Genomic DNA, 10622 nt, shown 5'->3' with positions numbered 1-10622 from the left:
CTTTCTTCTGGCACAGTATCAATCCATCTGCTACACTGATACGAAAGGAAAGAAGGTCCATTTGCTTCTTCTCTGGGATAGACAGGTTGTTTGCATCTCATCTGTATTCCAACCAACTTTGCATGATGGCAAAGTCAACAGCATGAAAAATTGTATGCAAAGGCCATTTTCGAGAGCTGATGAAAACTCTGTAGTAGCTTATCAATTGATCTAATAGATCCACACCATCCATTGCATGATTGTATCTTCTCACTATTTCAGGTCTTTCTACTTTCACATATTTATGGTGCTTTTTGTCCCAACGCTCAACTTCATCCACTGAGCCTTTACCAATAAAGTTTGATAACAATACAACTGGCGTACTGTCTAACCACTTACACTTGGTAATGTCATCAGCACTAGTGATTTCTTCACAGTAACCTCTGGTTAGTTTCATTATTGTTTTATCATCTGAAAATGGCAAGTTCCTTCCAAATCTGTTTTGACAGACAGTGCCTGCTGCATTGACGTCTTGAGATTTCAGAACTCCCACACAACATAAAGACTTTGATTCCTCATGGACTTGGTTTCCCCTTGACATACTGCTTTGCAGAAAACTTCCCAGTGAAAGGAATAATTCCTTCATCCACACAAACATTCTCTTCTATAGGATGTTCACTGCAGCATTTTCGAATGGCTTTGTAAATTGGCCTGACTTTGTAAAATATGTCTTTATTTACAGGTGGCTTCTCCAGATTGTTCACCTAGTGTAAATTTGTTTGTAATTCAAAAAATCTGTCTCATGGCATGTTTTCCCAACACACATTTACCTGCAGGCTTGTATCCCAATACATTCATAATCTGGGAAATTTCAAAGTGCCAGTCAATATATGCAAACCAAATAGCACCTCTAGTTCTTGAGGAGTTGTCTGCTTGAATGTGGATTTGCCTTGTTGTAATGCATAATTATTAGTATGTGCTGCCATGCTAGTGTACAAACCATCTGGTATATATCTTTTGAAGTATTGTATTGGTGAACACAAGACAGATTCTTCAATCTTTGGAGCTTTGTATGTTTCTCCCATGGTACTTAGAGACTTGCGTTTCCATTTTATGGATTTTTTAGGTGTCACCAATATGTTTTCATTGTATAAAAAATTCATTTCCGCATCCACCACCTCTCCATCATCTTCAGATATGGTGTCTCTACACACATCATTCACGCCCAATTTATCTGCTCCAACCTGTTTCACTATTTGTGGAGCTTGCCTTTCAATAAGTGGTACACTGTCATCCTCATCTCCACTCAAATTAATATCAGAAATGTCACTACTTTCAGTTATGTCCATAATCAAGTCCCAATCATTCTCCACAGAAAGATATTCCTTATCCATACTTGTAAGTGAAAAGCCAGCAATATAAAATAAAATCATATGTACAGGTCAAGTTATTCTCCTCCTTGCACCGGGTACTGAAATTACTGAAAAAAATACCACATATAACTACCATAGCCATGCAAATACAGCTGAGGCACATTTTAGGTTACGTTTCCTAATATACAGCATTAAGGACCTGTTGTACACAAATGTGTACATTAAACTTACTTGATACGTAACACAAATATGAACTGAATGAAATTGCTGAAAATTCCACTGAAAGAATGTCTAATGTTTCCAAAAGAAGAAAACCACACAAAACATTCATTAACAAAACCCACAACGTGACTATTATAGCAATAAAGTCAATGAGTAATGGCTTCCCAATGAGAAACAACACCAGTGTGGTTCACAGACTGCTCACAAGAGAGCAGCAGCTACTGAGGCATGGCTAAAAGAAACATACACATATGTGCACAGTGAGTTTGGATGCACCTGACATTTCTTGTCAGCGAAATATTAGTGAACAAACTTAATGTACACAATTGTGACCACCAGGTCTGAAAGGGTTAAGGAGTCTATAATCGACGAACAGCCTGTAGCGCTGGGCCTGAGCCGCAGGAACAAGAAAAACTGGTAACGCATAGGGAAATGTAGACAGACTAATGACCCCCTCAATCAACATACTTGCCAGTTTCTGTCTCAAGATTTTTGTTTTGTGTGGTGAGAGGTGATAAGGAGACTGTCGCACTGGAACATCATTGGCCAAGCGTTTGTGGTAATGTATGACATTAGTGACCCCCAACTTATTAGAGAAAACCTCGGGAAACTCCCCTAACAAATTCAACAACTGTCCTGCCTGTTCTGGCTCAAGGTGGGCCACATCAGATGCACCAGAGTTAAGATATACCGAATACCCCACACCTGCACAACAGCTAGAGCAAAAGGCTATCTTGTCACTAGGCGAAAACCTGAAAGAGAAGGTGTGGCTTGCAAACTTGAGAACTAATCCAATTTTCTGAATAAAATCACACCCGAGCAACAAACTGAGCACAAGATCTTGCACAAGCAAGAGCGTAACCGGCCACGAGAAATTACAAATGGACAAACTACTGCGAACCCTGCCGACCAGAGGAAACTATTGCTCGTTGCAACACGACATCTGTGAGGGCAGGAGCACAGGAAAGATAAATTACACAAATGCCTAAACTCCAGCCGGCCGGTGTGGCCGAGCAGTTCTAGGCGCTTCAGTCTAGAACCGCGCGACCGCTACGGTCGCAGGTTCGAATCCTGCCTCGGGCGTGGATGTGTGTGATGTCCTTAGGTTAGTTAGGTTTAAGTAGTTCTAAGTTCTAGGGGACTGATGACCTCAGATGTTAAGTCCGATTGTGCTCGGAGCCCTTTTGAACCTAAATTCCGAATACCAATTGCAAGTCAACAATGACACAGAGCTGCCAGACTCCAACAGCACACACAAGAGTTTTTGTACTAGATGGGCACAGATGAAAGAGAGGGCAGATCCAGAGGGAGGCCAAATACGTGCAAACCACAGCTCGCACCACCGACGGAAACAAGCCCCCTCCCCCTTTTACCTGGTGTCATTTGCTGGGTCTAGGAGCTTGTACTATGGGACACTCACGCACCAAGTGATTGTGACCACCGCACTGAAAACAACCTTACCGAGAAAATCTGTCGGATGCTTGAGGAACCCTATTAATTCATTAGGTGGGCAGAGGAGTTTCCAAATTCTCCTCACTCCTCCGCTCATCATCATCAAATGACAAGGAATCAGTAGAACCGGCCAGTGTTTGCAATTCGTGGAAGTAGGTGGGGTGGGAAGGAAAGACCGAGCGTGAGCTATCCTCGGGACACTTGCCCCCCAAAATGTCCGATACAGTATCGAGTTCCAAACCCGACATACCGAGAGCCGAGGTGGCTACGTGCACTCGCTCAACGTACTGGCTCAGCAGTTCGAATGATGCCTGCACTCACCTGTAATATTTGCGTTCGAGCTCGTTCTGTATCCGCCGCGAGAGCTTCCTGTCGAAAGTCCCCGTAGTTGTCGTATTGAGCCCTACCGGTTCAGGGCTTCAGGTATAAAACCACTCACAGTACCTTTCACCGAGGGGTAAAGTAATGCTAATATCACGTGGTGAGGCCATTCCCAAGGCATCCGAATGAAATTCAGATCGTGCCAGCAATCACGAAAACTAATGGACACGGTCGAATGTAACGAGTGGAAGCTCTGAAATACCATTTAGTAGGCACATAATTGGGTTGGATAGTCTAGTGAAATGATTAGCCAGAGGACTGCCTAAACTTTGGGCCCCAGACACCTGATCAAAGAACTGATTCGTGGGGGTAGCTGCTATACTTGCTTCCGCTTCCTGACTTTCTGAGCATAAGGACACTGCATGGACGTGCATAACCGTCGCTCGATCCCTCAACTGCACCACCCTGGTAACTACAGGCTGGCTAAATTGCAAGCGGGTAGTGTCCCTCACACGATTCCCCAAATTTGCTAGGCGGTCCTGAATTCTACCAATTTGCCCAACAGTAGGTAGACTGTCCTGCAGAGAAGACAGGTTCCGCTGCACCTCATCCAACCCCGTGGAAATATTATTGAGAGAAACACTTACCTCCCCAATGGTGCTCGCTGAAACACGAAGTGGGGTGCCCAACGCCGGCACAATCTGGCTGCCAGCTGTGGAACACTGCCCTTGGTGCTAAGCTCTCGAATTCTGAGTTCATACTGCCAGTACTAGTTCTTTATATGCCCGATTCAGGAGCAGCCCCTCCCTTGGATCTGTAGTGAGCTAGTGCATGTGAACAATAGAATTAATTAATACAGTGCTAGACAGACTGTAAGGGATCCTTACACAGTAAGGAAATTATCACTAGAATGACAAATGACCAGAGAAAGAGTAGACAATTCTAACCCCCCCCCCCCCCCCCCCCCCAACAACAGAACGCAACCACGCTCTGCGGATACCAGTTGAGACCTACAGTTAAGGATAATGGGATGTAAGGCGAAAGGTTAGAATGCGTGTACCATCGTGTCATTCCCTGTCACTATCTTATTGACATAAAAACCTCTAAAAGAGGCAGCGCTATCACAATCTCAGTTAATTACAACACAGATTGAGTAAGATATCAGATATCAATAATCTCAATAATAGGGCAATATAAACAAGTAGGCCTTGATTAATTACTTTCAGGTAATCCAACCTGTGATATAGCTCTTAATTTAATAAAAAGAAAATAGGCAGGACTCCAAAAGTAACAGCTTCAGTTAAGTAAAATTACCAAATTGAAAATAGACAGCCCTTCTGTAGTAACAGCTTCAGTTAAGTAAGAGTACCAAATAGGAAATAGGTAGGCATTTATGAATAACTGCTTTAGTTAAGTAACCGAGAGTCTGAATTGTCTCATCACAAGATGTGCACCAAAAGGCTTATACACAAGGAGCACAAGACTACACCAAGTGGGAAAGCCAAGAAAGGTTGTGATGAGAGGACCGCCCTTCCAAGGCCCCTTTCATTGGGTACAGACTTGTAAAAGAAATATTAACACAGCAAGGTTAATTATGTGAAAGCAACAGTAACTAGCCAAACAGTACACCCGTGTCACTGCAAGATACCGCCCAAACAATGACGGCGAAACGCTTAAAAGAAAACTAGGCTGCCAAACCTGATAAAAGAGCCTCAGCAACTGCAAATTTTGAGACCCAGGCACCTTCTAAGCCAATATAATTGCAAGAGCGATGATGTCTGCAATGCCCGAAGGTATCTCGAAACCAGCATTCGGCCCTTTTACAAAAGAAATGTACTTATCTGGCATTCGAAGATGTTTGGCAGAGAGGTCGGCTAATCCCCCAACCGTGTAGGTACTGTGTGATGATCGGGGTCTGGCCCCAGCAAAGAAGCAACACGTTATCACTCTGGCTCGGAAACACCGTCGGTTCACACAGTTTAAGATACCCCGTTAACAACCACCAAAACCAGTATCGACTCAGGAAAAGCAAACAGCAGCCACAGTTCAAGGAACCAGCTGGTGGTGAAATAGATCAGCTAAGAGGTCGCAATGATCACAACAGTCCTATAGGTATCAATAAGAAACTATCAGTTAAGACCTCAAAATCCAAAACTTAACTGAAGTTCACGAGTCAAAGCTGAAGCTTGCCGGCTCCAAACGGGGCCCAGAATTCAGCACACTGAAACTGGCTTCAACTCTCTTATCGATGTGCCACACTTCAGAGCTGGCTGTGTGGGCTAGTCATGAAGGAAGCACTTGAAGTCAGCCACGGATTCGAACTGGCTCAGAGATATGCCCAGCAACCACTTGCTGAACTCCGTGCCCGAGACATTTGCACAAGTGTTCACCTTACTTGCTGGACAGACCTCTCGCACCGTCACCCTCACTCTGTTACCACTCCTCAACTTTGGTGCCACCTCAAGCCCCGGTCCCCATCGACAACCTGGAGCAAAGATATTAATGGCCTCAAACCAGAGGGACAGGTCGAACTAGTGGCACCAGTAATTTGAACGGTGGCACCAGCAACCCCTCAGTGGATCTACTGTTCATATTCTGGTCCTATTGTCACAATTAGTATTTTTGGAAGATCAACAAAGCGCATGGAATTAGCTGCAAGTCTGGAGTCGTTAATTAACAGAACTCTCAGATGCAAAATTTAGGTAAAACTCTGTACGTTTTCTGAGTTGTACTTTGTACTATATTGTGTGCAGTACATTATCCCATGTTTTTGGACATTTTTGGCCACAGGTCTTATGCCTTTCAAACTCACTGGACACTGACTTAAAATGTCTTATAAGTTTGCAATAATTAGTACTAAAGTTAGCTATTGTTGTGTACTGGATATTCGTAAGCTACAATTAAAGATTTACGTACATTTATGAGTAACAGAACAGTAGATGGAAGTTTGTTTTACATAGGACTTTTAGATACATCAATAATTCATATTGAATTGTGCATGCTAATTTGCATAAATCAGGAATTCTATTTCAGTTACAGTGTTCTTACTTAGGAAGCCAATTTGTGTGAAACTAAATGAGTGCAAGAGTTGCTAACCATACCATAACACCACAGCCTCCGAGTTTTACTGTTGGCACTACACACACTGGTGGATGACATTCACCGGGCATTCGCCACGGCCACACCCCACCGTCAGTCCACATAACATTTTTCCACTTTTCAATCGTCCAGTGTTTACTCTTTACACCGAGCGAGGTGTCATTTGGCATTTACCGGCGCGATGTGTGGCTTACGAGCAACCGCTTGACCGTGAAATCCAAGTTTTCTCGTGTCCTCCCTAACTGTCACAGTACTTGCAGTAGATCCTGATGCAGTTTGGAATTCCTGTGTGATGGTCTGGATAGATGTCTGCCTATTACATGTTACGAGCCTCTTCAGCTGTCAGCAGCCTCTGTCAATCAACAGACAAGGTCGGCCTGTTCGCTTTTGTGCTGTACGTGTCCCTTCATGTTTCCACTCCCCTATCACATCGGAAACAGTGGACCTAGGGATGTTTAGGAATGTGAAAATCTCACATACAGATGTATGGCACAAATGACATCCAATCACCTGACCATGTTCGAAGTCTGTGAGTTCCGCAGAGTGCCCCATTCTGCTCTCTCACGCTGTCTATTGGCTACTGAGGTCACTGATATGGAGTACCTGACAGTAGGAGGCACCTAATATGAAAAATGTGTGTTTATGGCGGTGTCCGGATACTTTTGATCACATAGTGTTTATATACGTGACTTTGATCTACTTTATCAGGAAGTTAGTAATTAAGTATTTGTTTACATATTGACTGATGTTGTTGAAGCCTGAGATTGCTGATGTTTTGTAATTAGCCCAGTTTTCAGGCAAAGTAGCTGGCTCATTAAACCCTGATAAGTAAGGGAAAGTAACAGATAATACAGTTACTTTGCTTAAGCCCTGGATCAGTATTTGCAATTTTAGATACTGTGCACATCATAATGGTAACATTATTGGAGAACCCCGAAACTTAAAAAACAAAAATATATAATAAAAATTTCTGATCAAGGGGAGGGGGGAGTGAAAAACATAAGAGCTGGATGGAATGCACCTGCCTTGTTACACACTGTTTTGAAATTGCAAATTAAATAGTATTAACAGACTGATAGCCTCAGAATTGGGCCAAAATTTCAAGGCATTACAATAAACAAAAGATTCAGAAACAGTTAACAGAAACCAAGGGTACACACATAATGTTACAAAAACGGAAATAATAAAATTACAGAGGGCTGCACGACAAAATAAGTACAATTATGCAAAAAATTTTAAAGTATTTAACAGCTTCAAATTGTTATACTTCGACCAGACCACCATATAAAAGTTTGTTACAACTGTGAGCACTCTTACACGAAAGCATGCTGCGGCATTAAATTTGGCATGTACACTCTGCCCTATACAAAAGTTATAATTTACTGTCAGTATTATCAAACAGGAGCGATTTGGAAATATAACAATATGACCAAATGCTTTCACAGGTTCTCAAAATAATTTAGACCTTGTACTCGGAACAGATTTATGAGAACATTAATCAGATGAGGCAAGACTTCAACACAATCATTGCAAGAGGGAACCAGGTCGAGACATGAGACTGTAGCAGAAAATATGCCAACGTTTTGTTTCAATTATACATGCTTACATGACCTGACCACAGGTCCAGTGACATACGCAGTTTATTGACTACTGTGAGACAACTGTACTGAACGAACATCATACTTGGAAACAGCTGTAATTCTACCAGGCAATTATAATTAAAGTGCAGTTATTCATGGAGGTCAGGTGTGGGGTGTAATTATAGTATGGCAGTAAAACTAGGGAGATATGTTAATGGAGGACCAATTTACACTGGAAAAACATTAGTTCTAAATTTAGCCACCAGGTACAAAACTGGCTCTGTACACTGTTTGTATGACATCCACACTGTCATCCGACAAGTTATAATGTGAGTGAACAGTATGGCTATTGAGAAAAGAGACCGTATGCTATTAGTGAAATTGCACTGTGATAAAACAATCAAATTATGCTGGAAAAAAGTTAGTTCCAAGTTTGTCCACCAGGTGGAAATCTGTTACTGTACAGCATCTCATCAATGTCTCTGGTGCTCATGCTGAACAAATTGTGTAAGCAGCAGTTAAAACTAAAATCAACATTGTGCCTTTCTCAATTGCTTGATGTTTTCTTTGCGCATCCCGTCCCTACTCGATTACATATGGAAACATTTCTTTACATCTTTCATGCATTCACAGTGCCAGTTTTGCACCTGGTAGACAAAACTGGAACTAATTTTTTTGCAGCGTAAGTCAGTTCTGCATTAATTCATTTGAATAATTATCAAGTTTTACTGCCATATGATAATTACAGCCCACACTGGATCTTTGTGTGTAGCTGCACTTTAATTATAGCCATCTGGTGTAATGAGACTTAGTATTCAACAATAATCAGTAGTCACTCTACCTCTAACTGGAATCATTTGGACACAAAAATAACTCTGCTCTGTCCTACAAGTACATTACAAAGTGCATTGGGGAGATCATTAACAACCACTAGTGGCAAAAGTTTAGGAAAGAACTGTACAACAACTCACACATGCAGCTCAATATGTTCCTCCCAGTAACGACATCTCTATGCCAAACAGCAGCAGGCATACCGTGCTGTGGTAGTCTGGCCAGTGTGTTCTTATTAAGGGGCCTGCTATGTTAATAAACGTAAAAAAAGATTATTTTTAAATTTCTCTCTTAAGGGCTACTCTGTAGTAATTTGCTTTAAGAAAGTTTGAGGGAAAGAAGCCCTAATGTTAATGGAATTTAGAAAGTGGCTGTGCATATGACAACACCCCTATGTCATGCAGAAATCTCTCCAAAAAAATTTTCACTTGTCTGACTTTATAGTTTTAGTCTCTAATGTTGGCTAGCCTGTCAAAGCACCATGCTTGCTTTGCTTTCATTTATACAGGTTGTTTAGTATTTGTTTTGGTGCTAAAACTTGTGTTTACAGTGAAATAATTTTGCTTGAGCAAGTTTTCTTCTACTTCAAAGCTATGACAAGAATTAAAAAGTTTGGTGTTAAACATCATTAATCGTGTGGGAATTGGTTCGCCAGATGGATTAATCTCGCTAATACTGAAGCGGCACGTGATGCAACACATGAATCAGCTTCAGCTCCATCAACTGCCTCGAACAAAAAACTGAAGTTTATAAACATTGGACGTGACAATATTAATGACAATAATATAGAGATGAACAGTTATTTGTTCAGATTGTGTTATTGTTGAATTCCCTGCTGTATCTAAACTAATAAACAAAGCTTTGCAGTGTAAGGAATGTGGTAAGAGTGCTCTGAAGGTAGTTGAGAGATATGTGGTAAGAGATGTTGTACATTAAAATGAAGAATTGACTGTAAAATTTATAGTTTAAATGAATGTAGTTGTACATGTTGTTTAACAAAACAGTGTGTTAATAAAGCGAATTTTAAATTTGCTTATTCTGTGAGGGGTATAGGCAGAGGGTTACAGAAGTGCACAAATGTTCTATGGTCCTCCCCCCTAAGGTCTGACAGGCACTATAAAATTATTCTACAGAGCTTACAAGGGAACCTCCCCATCGCACCCCCTTCAGATTTAGTTATAAGTTGGCACAGTGGATAGGCCTTGAAAAACTGAACACAGATCAATTGAGAAAACAGGGAGAAGTTGTGTGGAACTATGAAAAAAATAAGCAAAATATACAAACTAAGAAGTCCATGTGTAAGATAGGCACAACAAGGACAGTGTGAGCTCAGGAGCGCCCTGGTCCCGTGGTTAGCGTGAGCAGCTGCGGAACGAGAGGTCCTTGGTCCAAGTCTTCACTCGAGTGATAAGTTTACTTTCTTTATTTTTGCAAAGTTATGATCTGTCCGCTCATTCATTGACGTCTCTGTTCACTGTAATAAGTTTAGTGTCTGTGTTTTGCGACCACACTGCAAAACCGTGCGATTAGTAGACGAAAGGACGTGCCTGTCCAATGGGAACCGAAAGCATTTGATCACAAGATCATAGTTCAACCAATTCCTACACAGCAAAACACGTCCGATATATTCTATACGACACTGGTGACGGCATGTGCATCACATGACAGGAATATGTTGTCAACCCACCTAACTTGTACACTTGGCGAATGGGTAAAAAGATTCTTCTACCTTGCCCAATTTAGGTTTTCTTGTGGATGTGGTGAT

Source organism: Schistocerca cancellata, chromosome 11 (assembly GCF_023864275.1).
Source record: "Schistocerca cancellata isolate TAMUIC-IGC-003103 chromosome 11, iqSchCanc2.1, whole genome shotgun sequence".
Lineage (NCBI taxonomy): Eukaryota > Metazoa > Arthropoda > Insecta > Orthoptera > Acrididae > Schistocerca > Schistocerca cancellata.
Note: the sequence above shows the minus strand (reverse complement) of the source record.